Raw genomic sequence first — 18,586 nt, 5'->3', positions numbered from 1 at the left:
GCTGAAGAAGAATCTATTGTTGAAGTGGCGGAAGTGCTATCTTCCTTGAAGACAAGGCGCCAGAGGAAAAGGAAAGCAGTGAGTGATACCCCGGCGCTCGGATGGATGCTATATTCTGCACGTAGTGATATTCCTTTTGGGTCACGGAAGGACGAAAGTGACTGAAATGAAGAGTACAGAAGGATGTACCCATTCCATTACATCAAAAGCAAAGTTGCTGTGAACTTTTGGAAAAAATTTATCAATCCTCGAAATCTTCCACCAAGTAACTTTCGACCTACTGGGTAAGTTGTTAGTTATGTGTGTGCTTTCTTGCATTTTTCTTCCTTATTTTGGACTTATGTTTTTTTCTTTTTCAGTCTTTTAAGTACAATCTCTGTATTTTTTCCCCTTCCGGCATACTTTTCCCTTTTTCAAGCATAAGGTTTACCCCTTCTGGCATATTGTTCAAAACTTGTTCATAAATCTCCCTTTCTGTGAACCAAACTTCTGCCTGTATTTTTGTAATTTTTGTTCCCTTTTCTTTAATCAGGGCTGAAGATGCGGTAATGTATCCTGCAAAGTTGAACCAACTCAGTGAAGTTTATCAGTTGGGTGATTTTAAGCCAAAATATAGGATTTTTTTTTTGGAGTTGTACCATGATGTCTATGCGCTTAATGATGAGGTTCGTGATTGTCTTTTACTTTTTCTTTTCTTATTTTTTTTCGATTAGTTATTGCTTCTTGCTTCCTTTTTTTTTTTTTTTGTTTATCGCTGAATCACTATTTTTTTCCCCCTTAACACAGCATATTGATGTGATGCTATATTATTTGAGGAAGAAAATGATGTATCATCCTCCAACTGCCAATGCTGTTAAGTATACAACCGTCGATATGATGTTTGATCAGCTTGTGCAATTTGACATCAATAGATACTACGAAGACCCGGTTAATTACCACTGGTTTGTTAGCGGCAGTGATGATGCATTTTTGCTGAATAATATTGTGTATGGGCGAAGGGGAAAATGTGGTATATCATGGGAGAATGTCAACAGGGTATTAATTCTTATTCGCCCAGGATATGATGATCCTAAAGCAATTTCTCACTATGTACTTGTTGTTTTCATGATTGATGAGTGTAAATTGGTAGTTTATAACTCACTCAATCATAATGATGATCATTTGGTTCGCATTGTCCAGGCCTACTGTGGTATGATCCCTAAGTTGTTGATGGTCAGTGATTTTCAATTATTTAGGCCATCATATAATAACTTCAGTAATCTGACATATACTTGGGCTGCCTGTCCAAAGCAAGGATCGTACGTTTCATTCTTATATTTTTTTTAGCTTTTTCCGTTGTTTTTTGTTGATTTTTTTTTTTTTATTGTTTTTGCTTTTCTGTTATTCTAAAACATCTCTCTTTTATGACTTTCAGAGATTATAATTGTGGTCGTTTTTTGATAAAGTTTGCTGATATGCTAATTAGCGGTCAAAATCCTGCTGATTGGGATAGTTCTGGTTTGATGGACTACATGAAAGAGTGGTCAATCAATTTGATTTGTCATGTGAAAGATAAGCTGAAAAAGGGTTATGACACGCCACCAGATACAGCTGGAAGTGATTATCATGAGCATAACGATATGGAGTGTGAGTATGACATGAAAAAGAGAGCAAGATCTATGAAGAAAGCAAAAAAATAGTTTGTCTTAGTTATTTTTGCACTATGTAATTTTTTTTCGTGCGCCCTTGTGTTTTTTGTAAATGTTATAAGATTGTACAGTTTGTTTGTGTTATAAATTTCAACTTTAAGCCCCTTTGTAATTTGATGATGTTCATTTTTAATCTCAACTTCTCTGTTCATAAAAGCTGTTATTTTGTTGAAAATCCAAGTTATACCCTTTGCATCACAACTTCATGGTTGTTATGTAATAGAAATTTGCCAGGGTCGGCATAGTTTCTCATTATGTAAATAGAAGTTCTGCCCATTCCGGCAAAATTTAAGTTCAGAAAACTTGCCATAACCAGCAACAAAGACAAACCCTTTGAAGTTATTGACCAGCCAAAATGCATTAATTGGGGACTATTTGTGACGGAAAGTTGTTATTTTGTTGAAAACCAAATTTATGGTGGTTATTTAATAGGAGTTTGCCGGGGTCGGGATAGTTTCTCATTTTATGAACAGAAGTTCCACCCTTTCCGGCAGAAATTAAGTTCAGAGAACTTGCTACAACCAGCAACAAAGACAAAACCTTTTAACTTTTTTAAACAGTCAGAACACATTTTATTGGGATTAGTTGAGACGCCATAATTATTATTTTAGTATGAATGAATTTTTATTTTTAGTCTATGTTGTTGTTTTTTTTTTTCTTTTTTTCTTCTTTTTTTTTTCCTCTCCAATATTTGTATGAATGAAATTTTGCTATGAATGAATGAAATATTTTACTTAGTGTTAATTTTATTGTGCTGAATGTTTTATCCAATTTTCCAGCATTTTAAAATATTTTATAAACAACAAAGCACATAAGTGTGCCCCTAACGGCATACTTATTTATTTTGTAAGCGGAAGACCTGCCGGTTCCGGCATAAATGTAAAACATGAAAACAACAGAGAGAAACAATATTGTTATGTCTCAAGGCATACATCTATTAAACTTACCAGGATGTAGTCTTTGAGATACTAATTTTATTTTCCCGGCAAAAACTGTTATACCTGCCACAGGAGGCATAAATTATAAAACTGGATAATTAAAGTTGATGATTTTTTTTCTTTTTCGTCAATGTTTTATGGTAGAGAATTGTAGATTTCATGTAGGGACATTTATCTCTTGCTATTATATAGTTTTTTATTATCAGCAACAAGAAGATAACAACTTAGTAAAAGAAAATAATAAAAGAAAGAATGGACAGAAGAATAAATGTGTGATAAGATGCTTGAAGTCTCAGTCTTAGTAATACCAAAGTTTTTCCATTTCTTTCAGGCAGAGTGTGCATTATGCGTTAAGAATCATAAGATAAATTCATATAAACCATGTATAAGAGTGTGATGTTAGGATGACAATTTCCTCTTCCTGTATCTTCTTGAATATGGATTGAGAGCTGGACTGTGGTTACAGATTGCCCTAGTGTGTCCAAAGAACTTGCATCTACCACATCTGTATGTGTACTTTGTCGATTCTCTTCTTGGGCGCTATCTTTTTGTTTGTTTTCTTCCAGGTCTTATTTTAACATCAGGTGGCGTTATTTTAATATCCATAATGTTTTGTGGAATAATCCATGAGTCTTGATGTCCAACTGATAGTATTTCACCTTTTTATGTCTCTTGGCAGGCTTGTTTCTTGAACCAGTCCGCACAGTATGTAGATTTGGGTATACTTCTTTTGTCTATAACTGCCATGGCATGTATACACGGTAACTCGTCAGTTTGGAACTCCAAGATCTCACAAGTCATATTCTTCAGGTCTACATTGTATTGATATCCTTCATCTTTCACAACAAATTTGACGGGAGTTATGTTTTCTACCTGTGGAAATTGACAATATAAATGAGTGATATTTTTTGTGGCAATTTTCAGATTATGTGAGAGTTATGCCCTTTCCAGCATACTTCCTGTACAGTGAAAATAAGAGTCTGCCCCTTCCGGCAGAACTAAGTATAAAATAGGGTCATAGTTGTTCCTTTGTCCACCATAACTTTTGTGTTTGGTTAATTTTAAACTATACATTGCTCATAAAACTAAGATTGAAGTGTGTGTTGGTAAAATCTACTTACTTTCATTGTGAGCATAAAAACAGTGTCATAGTTATGCCCTTACCGGCATAATCCCATGCTAGTTAAAATAAGAGTCTGTCCCTTCCGGCAGAACAAAGTATAAAAATAAGGTCATAGTTCTTCCTTTATCCAGCATAACTTTTGTGTTTGGTTAAAATTAAACTATGCATTGTTCACCAAACTAATATTGAAGTGTGTGTTAGTAAAATGTACTTACTTTCATTGTGAAGCCTCTACTTATCTTTTCAAGCACAATCTTTTCAGCCCAACATGTCAGGTCATGGGACGGTCCTGTTGCATCCAATTTTCTCAGGTAAAATCAATTTTGCAGCTTGTTTTGGATGTAATCAATACATGCTATTATTGGCAACTCCCTTGCTTTCCTCAATACAGAATTCACTGTCTCGACATTATTTGTTGTGAGCATGTTGTAATTCCTGTTGGTGTGGAATGAACGTGCCCATCTTTTCGGTGGTTCGTCTTCTATGTATTCTGCAGCTTTTGGGTCAATTTGTTGTATCTGTGACATATAGGTACGAAAATCTGCCTATTTGTAGGTAGTTGCTGCATTGTAGAACAGTGATAGGATCGCTTCGGATGGGAAATATTTCTGCAAGTTCTTGTCCGTGTAGTAGATGCATATTCCATGATGGGTATCTGGATACAGTTCTTTGATTGCAGTTGCAATTGATGTGTGGCGATCGGAAAGAATTGATAGGTCTTTGCGCGTGCCAAACACCTTTTTCACGTGTCTGAAGAACCACCTGTAGGATTCAATATTCTCAGAGTCTGCAATACCAAATGCGAAAGGAAATATGCTGTTGTTTCCATCTTTTTCTACTGATATCATGAGCATACCGCGGTATTTTGATTTCAAGAAGGTTGCATCCACCATCATTACTGGTCTGCAGTGTTTCCAACCCTCAATTGATGCTCCATAAGCGAAAAAAGCATACTTAAACTTATTGTCAGCGGTCCATTTGATGTTAGCAACTGTTCCAGGATTTCTTAATTTCATCATGTGAAGATATTGCGGTAGAAGTGTGTAGTTATTTTCTGGGCTTCCTCTTATGACATTATAAGCGTGTTGGAGGGAACACCATGCTTTGTGGTAACCAATGTGCAAGCCATATCTGCTTCTCATTTCTTCCATGACAAATTTAGGTGTTATCTCTTGTAGTGTATGGAATACTAGGTCTGTAATGTATTCCGCTATGCCTTTTGAAGTTGCATTCCTCATGTCAGAGGTGATGAAATTTATTGAACAACTATGTCTCTTTTCAAAGTTAACTACTTTGAAAAGTTATGATCCTCTGAACCTTGAACTGTGGAAATGCCAAATGCAGGTTGGGTCAACACATCTGATGTAATACCGTTGCGTGCATGACTTTTCTACCTTGTACTGTTGATGACGAGTAATTGCAATGTTATTCATGCACTTTTTCACGGTATCTTTGTCTTTGAATAAAATGCCAACTTCTATTTGATCAATCGATGCACTAGGTGTCAAACTTTGTGTATCATTTTGTATCCTCTTCCTCTTTAGTGTCTTTATTTTGTTGCATGGCTGTGTTTGTGTCTCTTCAACTGTCATGCTCGGAGTAAGTGATACAACATTCATTGAAGTTGGATGGTGAGAAAGGTCATTGTCTACAACTTGCTCAATGTTTGGCGGTTGCCATTGTGGCTGCTGAGATGTCTGGTTAGGAGTTACTATCTCGCTCTGCTCATGTGGAATCCCAAGGTTATGTCCAATAAGGCTGTGTTGTTCGTCATCCAATCCAACTTCAGACATGTCTTCTTCATAAGCAATGCAGAGTTGTCTGTCAATTTCCTCTATGGTTTGTCCTTCTGTCATTAGGATAGAGTCATTATGATGTTCTTGTAATGGGTTGTTCTCCGCATCAGCTGAATTGAACTCTAATATGAAACGGGAATTTCTGAAGTTGTCATTGTTGTTGAGCAGGTACAAGCAAGTGTGAAGATCAATGTCGTTTGTTACACGCATCCCTTTGGATGTTTTCTCACTGGTGTCAAACCATATGTTGGCCTCTTTTTACTGAGTATCTTGTGTATGCCCCGCAAATATCTGTTGAGTGAATTGTTGAAAATTTACACCATCATTGACAAGTATTAGCTTGGTTTCATGATTAACATAATTGTAGGCGGCGTCCCATTTGCCGTTGAAGGCTACGTAGATGCATCTTGGTGTCATTTTTTTGTTAAACTTCCTGCATAAAGAGAGATTCACTTGAGAAAAAAACAAAATGAAATGTATTTAAGTTGTTAGTTTTGAAAATTTAAGTTCTGCCCTTCCCAGCAGACTTTGTATGTAAAGTCATGAAGTATGCCTGAAACGGCATACTCTACCATTTTGTAAACAGAAGCTCTGCCGCTACCAGCATTCTTAAAAAACGGTGTAACTGTTTCTGAGATTAGTTATTCCAATGAAATTGCAACAGTTATTTTCATGAAACTGAAAAACCTCCTCTGTCTTTATCCAATTTAAATCAAATCCATGCAACAGTTATTCCAATTTAAAATGGACTAATTTATACTTCTATATAAACCAACACAACTTTTGGAAGAAGGAAAAAAAAACACTTTACTTCTGAAAACCAGATATAATCACATACAAAATGAACCAAAATCAACATATTGTACATGTTAATGGTGGCCACGGGCAAGCACATGAACATGCCCATCTTCATAGCCAAATCCATCCTAATATTGCAAATTTGCAAATTACTCATGAAATTGCTGATATCAAAAGAGACAGAGATTTTCTGAGGGTTCTTTACGGTGCTCTAAGTAGAGAAAATGATGATATGCGAAGAGAATTACGATTTGTAAGGCAGAGGTTATTCCAACACACTGGCCAAATTGACGATGGGGCAATTTGGCATGGGTACACATGAAATTAGAACTGATGATGGTAGTTTGGTACCTATGAAGTTAGGATTTTATGTTTTGTGGACATATATATATTTAAATGTATGTTAATGAAGTGTAAGTTTCTTTAGGTTTGTAGAATTTTACTTTAATGGCTTCTAAACAGAAGTATTGCCTTCTCTGGCATACTTGTTCAGAAGTTTGTTTAGAACTTTGCGTGTAACGGCATACTCTACTACTTTGTAAATTGTACTTTTGCCTCCTCCGGCATAAGTACTTTTTGTTTTACTTAACATAATGCAGTAACTGTTTTTGGTTAAAAAAAAAATGAAAACCTCCTCTACCTTCATCCAATTTAAATCAAATGTCTGCAACAATTATTCCAATTAGAGGATTGACGCAACTAGACTAATTTATACTTCTATATAAACCAGAACTTTTGCCTTCTCCGGCATACTTGTTATGAAATTGGTTCAGAACCTTGCCGGTAACGACATACAATACTCTTTTGTAAATTGAACTTTTGTCTCCTCCGGCATAAGCACTTTTTGTTTTCCTGATGATAATGCAGTAACTGTTTTTGGTTAAAAAAAATGAAAACCTCCTCTACCTTCATCCAATTTAAATCAAATGCCTGCAACAGTTATTCCAATTAGAGGATTGACGCAACTGGACTAATTTATACTTCTATATAAACCAGAACTTTTGCCTTCTCCGGCATACTTGTTATGAAATTGGTTCAGAACATTGCCGGTAACGGCATACTCTACTCTTTTGTAAATTGAACTTTTGCCTCCTCGGGCATAAGCACTTTTTGTTTTGCTAATGATAATGCAGTAACTGTTTTTGGTTAAAAAAAATGAAAACCTCCTCTACCTTAATCCAATTTAAATCAAATGCCTGCAACAGTTATTCTAATTAGAGGATTGACGCAACTGGACTAATTTATACTTCTATATAAACCAGAACTTTTGCCTTCTCCGGCATACTTGTTATGAAATTGGTTCAGAACATTGCCAGTAACGGCATACTATACTCTTTTGTAAATTGAACTTTTGCCTCCTCCGGCATACTTGTTCTAAATTTGTACACAGTTTGCCTTAATTCAAGTTTAAATCGATAAGCATTGCCTGATTTAAATTGAATTTACTATAATTATAATTTCAAGTAAATAAGCATTGTATACTAATTTAATTAAGGTATAAAGTAATTAAAATCAGAACAAAGCAATATATCCAATCAATTCTATTTTGCTGATTAATTTTATCATGCGCAATGTTCAATCTGAGCTGTATGTCATCTGTTTCTTAATAATCAGGTCGTAGAAGATGATTTTTTTCAAATGTTAACAATCTAAACTCAATAAAATCGTTAAATTGAGTTGAATTAAGATTTGTACCTTTTACTGATGTTGTAGCAGCAAAATCAATTGAGAAATCTGGCTTGAAATAACGATTTGAATAATGTGAAAAATTGGGAACGAAGTTGGGTTGAGTTAACGATATGAAAGAAGAGAAGGATTTGAGAATAACGATATTTGTTTTTATATGTAACGGTTAGGGATAGTAATGTCTTTTTACTATGTTGCTTTTGCTCGGAAGGGCAATAATTAAAGACCACCATTTTGAGGGGCAAAATGTAAAGACCAGCCCAAAAGAGGGGCATTCGCGCCAATTGCCCATTTCATAATGGAAAATTTTAGAAACGCCGTGCCATGATACCTGCCAATACTATTGTCAACATGAAAGCCCAAAACCCTTCTCAGATTTTGTCGCTTTATGCATTTCAGCAAGCTTTGTTCCTAATGTAGTCTGAAAAGTTGTAAATGGTCAAATATCTTAATATTGTCACCAAATTAACCAAAAAAGGATATGAAGAAGACGCTCTCTAGGTCTCTAAAATATGTCATCTATATTAGTAGCCATTAATATAACTTTGAAGTTATTAGTCTGACCAAAACAACTGTATAAATTTATGGTTATGATAAATCTAAAAAATCACCCCCTAAACTTAATCATGATAGACCTAAAACAATAAATCTTAGAAAAGGGAATAACATGACAAATCCAATGAAATAATTAATATAGTAAAAGGAATGATTACCCACAATATTAACAGATAGGTCATTCCTTGAAGATGAAAGCATGCACACTCTTATTCATTTTTGCTTGTGCGTGAAAATTTAAAAACCGATTCACTTTAAGTATTCTATAGTACTATGGTATTAGGTTTAAGTTATTTCATAGTAACAATCTACTTTTTAATATCATTATATAAATTTACCGACTTAATTTTACAATTGTCAAATAATGTTAGAAATACATAACACAAAATGAAAAAAAAATCTTTAAAAGGAGGATTCTGTTAAAAACAAACTCAAATAGTATGAGAGTTATGGGAGGAATATTTTATTTACCTGTAACATATGCTGATGAACGGCCACAGAAACCAAAGATTTTTTTTTAAAAGAAAAAATAATGGGATCAACATGAATGATGAACTATTCTAAACTTGTGCATATTATAAAGTGACAGAAAAGATACCCAAATGCTATACGGTAGGAAGATAAAAGAACAAAAATTAAAGCTTAGAAACTAAGGGACTTAGGTTTACCATTTTGGAAAGAACATGCACGAATATTTAACAGTAATAACCACATTCACTATAGCTATTATTAACATTGAATAGGAGTTAATTATTAATGGTGAAGGGTAAATGGGTGCAGCGTTGTTTTTCTTTTAATAATAACTTATTATTGTTTTATCAAAATTGAAAAGAGTAGGGTAAAAATGTCAAAAAAAAAAAGAAAAAAGATAAATAGGAATGGGGGTCATAGAGAGGTGTCACATTATTTTGTCTATGCCTAGCTTTATAATATATATTAATTAATTAATAATAAAGAGTATTTTGGATACACTTAAAATTAAGGTGGTCAAAATCAGCTTAGAAGACATATTGATTTATTTACACATTTGATAAACAGTTAGAAGTACTACATAAGCTAAAATCAACCAAAATTATAAATTGATTATCTTCAAGTTATAACGTTTAAATTTGCAATTTGAGAATTTGACCGGCTAAATCCGAATCGCGCACTGCAGGGTCCATTTCTAGGGTGGTGCTCCCAACCAAAGTTCTTCCACTCCCAGGGACTCAAACTAAGGGTGGAGGGATCCCGAACATCCCACCACAAACCATATTGGCTATATATACACTGTGTGTATTGTGTATGTCTAAAATATTTGAATGGATAAAGTTATTATTGTGTTGGATTGTTTTGTCGGCGAGAAGAAGCAAAGAATTTCTTTTACTAATAGTTGCTTATAACCAGAGGCGTATGTAGCCAATAAGGTTGGGTTCAACTGAATCCCAAACTTTGGACGCGGAGTCTAAATTTTTGTGTAAAAAATTATTAAAGTTGCAATAAATAGTAAATATAAACCCCTAACTTTAAAAATATAATGACTTCAATGCTAAAAATCTATAGATTGAACCATGAAATTTAAATCCTGGATCCGCCTCCGCTTATAACTTTTGGTAGACAAAAAGTTGCATGAAAGGTGTAGGTGCATGTGGCTCCAAGATTTTCCAAATGGAAAGTTGCCTCCTCACTTCACGTGTAGATCCCCATCATCATGTTCTTTAACTTAATGATTATCTCTTTTTCTTTTTCTGGATGTCGTGGCAGACATGGAAAACTCTTCGCACATAATTAATTAATTCTTTTTCTTGTTGGAGAACTTTGGGAGAGGATTAGATGGGTTGGTTTGGACAATGTGGTGAAATAATTGTCCAAAACCAAAGATTGGAGTGATAAAGAGTGCTGGAGAAGAAAAAAGATTTTCTTTTACAACTATTTGGGACGGGGTGGTTGATTAAAAATATTTACTCACACTCAATATTTACTTTAAACGGAACGTCTCTTTTATGTATATTTATATCGGCTTAATATGGTTAATTAGTACTTTATTTGTTTCAATTTATTCGTACACACAGTTTGGCAAGACACAAAATTTAAAGAAGTAATGAAAATTTTTAAAAATTTGTAGTCTTAGATATATCATAACATTTGGGTGGCTATAAAACTTTTTAACCTTGTAATTTTAAACATGTCATAACATTAATGCTTGTGGAAGCGTATCATTAACGGAGAGAAACTTAAAATTAATTATTCTAGATATGGAAATGCGATTTTTTTGGAAGGGGGATAATAGAGAAATAGGGCCAAGCAAACTAGGGAGCATGTATTTATACCTCAATTTACACATGATTTTAGTATGTTAATGCAATTTTGTGTAAACATTGAGCGTATAAACCTTTTTTTTTTCATTTATGAATAGCAAGAGAGATTAAAAAAGAGGCTTTTGGTAAAATAAAACACTATACGTAACTGATGGAATTAATTAGGGGTGAAATTCGAACAATTAGGATGCAACTCATGAGATTACACCTATCTACAACGACCACTAATTTTCTTTTTGAATTTTCTGAGTGAAGATTGGGTGGAAATTTTTTTGTAATTTTTTTTTGTTTCGGGGGTGCGGGGTGGGCGTTGTAATTGTCCGAAACTAAAAGATTTGAATGACAAGTCATGTTCAGGAAAATGAGATTAGTGGACCTACAACGATATACAAAATCAGAAGTAGCTAGCTATTAAACCACAATTAACGGTAATTAGCATTCGTGGAATCAGGGATTTAGTTCTTTCATTTTCATCTCAACCTTGATATTATTATCTGAAAGGGATTTGAAAGGGGAAAAAATGCATCTTTGGTCGAAACAACTTGTTGTACAAAATATGGATATGAAAATGCATTCGATAAGATGAATCTATACTCCCTTCGTTTTCACTATTAATAAGATATAACACGCGTAATTAACAAATTTGGTCCCCTCTCCCGATAAGAATTTTTTTGAAAGAAAAATCATAAATAAATAAAATGTGGTTTTCTTATCTGTTATCAGACCTTATTCAGAATAAATAAAACTTTGACTAATTTGCTAATTAATGGGCTAGAATTATATAGTTAGCACCATTAGTTGTAATGAACACCTTTCTTCTTCAGGATGTTTACGTGCTTATAATAATTAATCTTTTTTGTGATTATAATAATTAATCTTACTGGGAATGTTGTTAAAGTTGTTGTTGATAAAAATACTTAAATTAGCCATTAACATCTGCTTTTTTCTTCTTCTGAATTTTCAATGAAGGACCATAAAGGAAAAAGAAAGCACATAATTTGGGAAAAAACGTAGTGGAATAACTTTGCAAGTTTGAGTCATAATCAACATGAATAATAGTTCAATATCCATACGTCTGATAAATCTTTGACCTAATCGGCTAATCTTATAAATGGACCCAAAAAATATACTTGAGCCGACTTTACGAGTATCATCAGTTTGGACATTATCTAATGGTGTCATTTTCAGTATTTTACTAGATAAATGACTAACTACAATTTTAATAAAGTAAGATGACCATTAGGTCTCGGTAGTAAATAGCTAGTAAGATGATGTTTGGTTTGTTAGATTGCTAGAATAGGAGGAAATGAGATCTCTTGCCCGCTTACGATTTGAATAGAAGAAAATGAAATTTTCAAAAATTTTATGTGTTTTTTCATATCTTTTATGTGTAAAAAATGAAGATCTCTTATAAAAAGGTCATAAGACTAAAAAAAAAAAAAAAAAATTGTAACGGGCTAACTAGTGTAGGAAACATGAACGTTAACAATGGATAAAATTGCACTTTTTATCCCTTAGTTATTAATAAATTATGGGTTTTGATCCCTTTATTTTAGAAATATGTGATATTTAGACTATTTTTAAAATTACATTTCCTTCAAATGCGGAGTAATAATACAAAATTAACATAACACATTGATAAATCTTTGACCTAATCGGCTAGTCTTATAAATGGACCCAAAAAATATACTTGAGCCGACTTTACGAGTATCATCAGTTTGGACATTATCTAATGGTGTCATTTTAGTATTTTACTAGATAAATGACTAACTACAATTTTAATAAAGTAAGATGACCATTAGGTCTCGGTAGTAAATAGCTAGTAAGATGATGTTTGGTTTGTCACCTTGGTTAGAATAGGAGGAAATGAGATCTCTTGCCCGCTTACGATTTGAATAGAAGAAAATGAAATTTTCAAATTTTTATGTGTTTTTTCCATATCTTTTATGTGTAAACAATGAAGATCTCTTATAAAAAGGTCATAAGACTAAAAAAAAAAAATTGTAACGGGCTAACTAGTGTAGGAAACATGAACGCTAACAATGGATAAAATTGCACTTTTTATCCCTTAGTTATTAATAAGTTACGGGTTTTGATCCCTTTATTTTAGAAATATGTGATATTTAGACTATTTTTAAAATTACATTTCCTTCAAATGCGGAGTAATAATACAAAATTAACATAACACATTGATAAATCTTTGACCTAATCGGCTAGTCTTATAAATGGACCCAAAAAATATACTTGAGCCGACTTTACGAGTATCATCAGTTTGGACATTATCTAATGGTGTCGTTTTCAGTATTTTACTAGATAAATGACTAACTACAATTTTAATAAAGTAAGATGACCATTAGGTCTCGGTAGTAAATAGCTAGTAAGATGATGTTTGGTTTGTCACATTGGTTAGAATAGGAGGAAATGAAATCTCTTGCCCGCTTACTATTTGAATAGAAGAAAATAAAATTTTTAAATTTTTTATGTATTTTTTCCAAATCTTTTATGTGTAAAAAATGAAGATCTCTTATAAAAAAGTCATAAAATTAAAAAAAAAAAAAAATATATATATATATATATATATATATATATATATATATATATATATATATATATATATATATATATATATATATATATATATATATATATATATAACGGGCTAACTAGTGTAGGAAACATGAATGCTAACAATGGATAAAATTGCACTTTTGATCCCTTAGTTATTAATAAATTACGGGTTTTGATCCCTTTATTTTAGAAATATGTGATATTTAGACTATTTTTAAAATTATATTTCCTTCAAATGCAAAGTAATAATACAAAATTAACTTAACACATTGATAAATCTTTGACCTAATCGGCTAGTCTTATAAATGGACCCAAAAAATATACTTGAGCCGACTTTACGAGTATCATCAGTTTGGACATTATCTAATGGTGTCATTTTCAGTATTTTACTAGATAAATGACTAACTACAATTTTAATAAAGGAAGATGATCATTAGGTCTCGGTGGTAAATAGCTAGTAAGATGATGTTTGGTTTTTCACATCCGTGAGAATGGGAGGAAATGAGATCGCTTGCCCGCTTACTATTTAAATAGAAGAAAATGAACTTTTCAGATCTTTTATGTATTTTTTTTCAAATCTTTTATGTGTAAAAAATGAAGATCTCTTATAAAAAAGTCATAAAACTATTTTTTTTTTTTAAAAAAGAAGTTGTAAAGGGCTAAAATGGTAACTAGCGTAGGAAACATGAACGTTAACAGTGGATAAAGTTGCACTTTTGATCCCTTAGTTATTAATAAATTACGGGTCTTGATCCTTTTATTTTAGAAATATGTGATATTTAGACTATTTTTAGAATTACATTACCTTTAAATGCGGAGTAACACTACAAAATTAACATAACACATTAATAATAATTCATTTGGAACTTAATACATCGTAAAATTTAGAAAGATTCATATCCAGAGGGATCAAAAGGGTTCATATCAACTAATTGAATGTTAAATGTACTTAATCATAAATTGCAAGGACAAAAAATTAAAATTTTATTGATATTTGAGGGACTAAAAGTGCTAGTTTCATATTGAAAATAATTTTAGTTCTATGCTTCAATTCATTGATTAGATAATTCCCTTACGCAATTGTATAATTGTTCTTTTTATTTTTCTTCTAATTCAAGATTCGTTTATATGCACAATCGTAGTTTGTTTAGGAGCAAAATGATGACTCCAAAGTTACATATCAATGTGAAGAACATATGTAAAGACTACTATTACTTACACAACACTTCAACTTTTATTCATGAAAAGTTAAAAAGATTCTAATGATTAACTTTTCCCTCGTGCTAACTTAAAATTGGAGCATCAACTTTGCCAGCGAAATCAAGATAGAAAGCAAATGATAGTGTAACATACCATAACTAGTATCAATGTCGGCAAAATTAACAGTCACAATGATTAATCAAAGACTATCCAATACCCCTAATTAAAACTATATTAGTTGGACATGATCTTCTTGAGAACACTCATTTATTTCCTTTTTAGCTTCCTAGGCTTCAAAATGGTCACCTAAATATACCCCTAAGAAGTTTTGGTCCACTAAATTTACTTAAAATTAGCACTTTTAGTTTATGTCAAATAATTAACAAAATCTGATTATTAGATTTTATGGAAACTATGGGAAAAGAAAAGATTTAACTAGAAATATAAAGAAAGTCATGTCCTAAAAATGCAGAGACGACAAAACTAGACCCCCAAATGTGCGTTCATGCGAAACCCTTTTTTGTAGCTACTGTCCCAGAGTATGTTAAATATTTGACTACAGCAAAAATGCACAGGTTTGACAAAGTTAAAGGATAAAACTGTACATGAGTATATTTGAGAAACCATTTTGAACACGTCCCAAAACATAAAGGACCATTTTTGTCATTTTCCTAATTAACGTTAGCGAATATGAAGTGCATTTGATTAGTTACTGGTGAATTCAGTTAAAGCTGTTGCTTTACACACTACATGTGTTCTGGCTAAATTAAAGCATTACTCACTCAATCAAAAGTAATCCCTTCGTAAAGAAAATATCAATGTTTTGGAGGGCTTTTTCCTTTGTGGGGTCAAAAGCTAGTTCATATTTTAAAAGGGTTTCCCACCAAATGGTTAAAAAAAAAAAAAAAATGGTAGTTGAAAGCAGGGGCGGAGGAAGGAAGGGGGCGAAAAATTACGCTATTTATACATGATTAAAATTATTTTTAATGTATATATAGTAGACGTTGAACCCCTTTGGCATCTTCGTGTGTTTATTTTTTCATACTTTGAATCTTCTTAATAAAAATTCAGGCTCCGCTACTAGTTGAAAGTGGTTTCAAAGGGTGTTTTGTGTTTGAATATAAAAAGGATCCAACGGTTTGAATAAGGTAGTTAGTTAAAGCTAGGTTTTAGGTTGTTAAAAAGCTAAGCAAAAAAACAAAGCAATAGCGGCAAATCTATTAAAGAAAGATACTCTCACCTTTCTAGGGCACAATAATCCCACTGATGGCGCTATGTTTTATTTATTTATTTATTTATTTATTTATTTATTTATTATTGATTATTTCTTTTTCCTCTTTCACTAGGAAGTCCTAATTCAGCAAGTGTGTGTATCCCTTGTAAGTAATTATGACCTAATTATATGTTTAAAGCAAGCTGCTATGATTCATTATGAACTAAACAACACTTGAGCACTATGTGCCCAATGCGTGCATTTTTAATTCTGGACTCTAATTCACGTTCAACTTTTAACGAGAAGTTGTATAGCAAGTAATATACAGGCCCCAGTGTCGGTTCTTAAGAGATGGAGCAATCGTCACTCGACAGCTCAAAGCTGACCGGTACAATCTGCGTGCTTGTCTACTTGTCTTTCACCGGCCTATTTGTACCTAGCTACAATCTCTTCCCTTATAAAAGAAAAAAGGGCTCCTCGGCCAATTGTCACTCGATAGCTCGAAAGCGGATCAGTACAAAATCATGTGATCTGTACTTGTTTACGTACGGCCCCTTAGGCCTAGGGTTTTGTCGTACCCTGTACCCTGCTTACTCCTCTTTCACTTTCACTGGCTTCTACTTGTCTTTTTTTTTATTGGCTTATTTAGAAAATGATATCGACATTTGAGACGACTCTCCCGGGCCAATCCTTAGTCGCCCTTCCTTGCTTAGGAGTAACTAGTACAATGAGTTAGGGGACGGGTGAATTCAATAATATACGCCTGTTGGCATTCCAGCCGTTCTATCCGAAAAAAGAATCCATTATTTCTTGGTCATGAATGGTTGTTCCTGGTTGTTCACTGTTCAAGAATTCTTATTTAGACAATTCAGACCATCCATACATAATCTTTTAATCTAAGATTGAAATTGCTAAGGTCTAAAATATGGAAGAAAGAAGTGTTTGAAGTGTTTCCACGACTCTCCAGTCAATTCTGTTCCACTTAATCCCTCTTTCATGATAACAACTCTTTCTGGTTAAGGAATGAGAAATTTTTCTCCGGTTACATGAATCAAGTTTTCATTTTATCCGGAAAAGCTCCTTTCCAGCTAACGTTGTCAGTCCAGTAACAACGGTATGCAGTAAATCAGTATAAGTCAGTACAAAAGGGCACGCGAAATAGACAACTACTTACTAGGCTACCATAGTAGTTTTTTCATCTTCCATTTATTTTACTTTACCTAACGTTCTTTATTCTTTGTGGAAAATATGCCATAAGTAGACACCAAATTCAATGTTTTCTACTTGGCTTCTTTTTTCAGTATATTAATATAATATAATATAAAGAAGTTTCGACTAGACTTAAATCAATTTTTTACATGAAAAGGAATAGCACGTATAAATGGTGCTTTAAATTCCACAGGTTAGATCATGTTAAGCATTTATTCTGTTATAAAATAAAGAATATAAAATAAATACACCAGAGAGGAGTATATAGGGAGAAACTAATTGTGTATATAAATTCTTCAAATGGCCACTATTTATAAGAGAAATATATGCTTGATGGCCAAGCCATTTAAGGAAACTTGGTGGCCACGTTACTTGGTCTCCAAGTTCCTTGTTGGCCAAGTCCTTGTGGACATCCACCAATAAATGTTTACAACACTCCCCCTTGGTTGTTCATTTAATAGATGATGTGCCTCGTTAAAACTTTATTAGGAAAAACCCTGTGGGAAAAAAGTCCTAATGAAGGAAAAAGAGTACACATATCTAGTAATACGCTTTGAGAGCTGTCTCATTAAAAACCTTGCCAGGAAAACCCAAATGGGACAAAACCTTGGTCAAGGGAAAAAGAGTACAGTGCGTATTTGCTCCCCCTGATTAAAGCATCACATAATTCTTGACGATGTTGGAGTAAATTATATCATGCCTGTAGTTATATATTTCGACACTACTGGTGTCACGAAATAAACATTGAATTTTAAACTTCAATATTTCAAACATCTTCTTCAGGGAGATTCATCATTAACTGAAGATTTTGTATCTAAGCGTCAATCACATAATAATCACATCCTTCATAAAAAGATACATTAATTGTTATTTCCTTCAAGGAAATCAATAACAACTAACCATAATGTATTAATGTGGTTATAGGGGAAAGCATTCTACTCTGCTTCCTTTTGCCTTAGAATGATACTTTAATATGTTTCGACGTACGACAGGTACGTGTAGCAATGTCTGAATTTCATACCACAAAAATATAACATCTACATTCCTGTATTTTATCCCTCCAGCAGATAGGTTGTGGTATTTGTTCATTCACTTCGGGGAACGAAACTTGATTATTTAAATGTGCTTGAAATACGACGTTCATCAATATCTCGTTATTTTGCTCAAACACAAGAAGACATTGCTTCAGGATATTTCTCAGATATTTTACTAATTCTTTCTGCTTCAGGAGTAATATTTCAGAGTTTTACTACTTCAAGAGTAAAGTTTCAAGTTTTACCACTTCGGGAGTAAAGTTTAAAGGTTTACTACTTCAGGAGTAAATTTCAACGTCTTACTGCTTCAGGAGTGAATTTAAAAATATTTACTAATTTAGGAGTAAATTTCAGAATTCTACTACTTCGAGAGTAGATTTCAGAGTTGTACTATTTCGGGAGTAGAATTAAAAGCCTTACTACTTCAGGAGTAAAATTCATAGTCTTACTACTTCTGGAGTAGAATTCAGAGTCTTACTAT

The sequence above is a fragment of the Lycium barbarum genome, chromosome 5 (assembly GCF_019175385.1).
Source record: "Lycium barbarum isolate Lr01 chromosome 5, ASM1917538v2, whole genome shotgun sequence".
Lineage (NCBI taxonomy): Eukaryota > Viridiplantae > Streptophyta > Magnoliopsida > Solanales > Solanaceae > Lycium > Lycium barbarum.
This window is presented reverse-complemented; position numbering follows the sequence as displayed.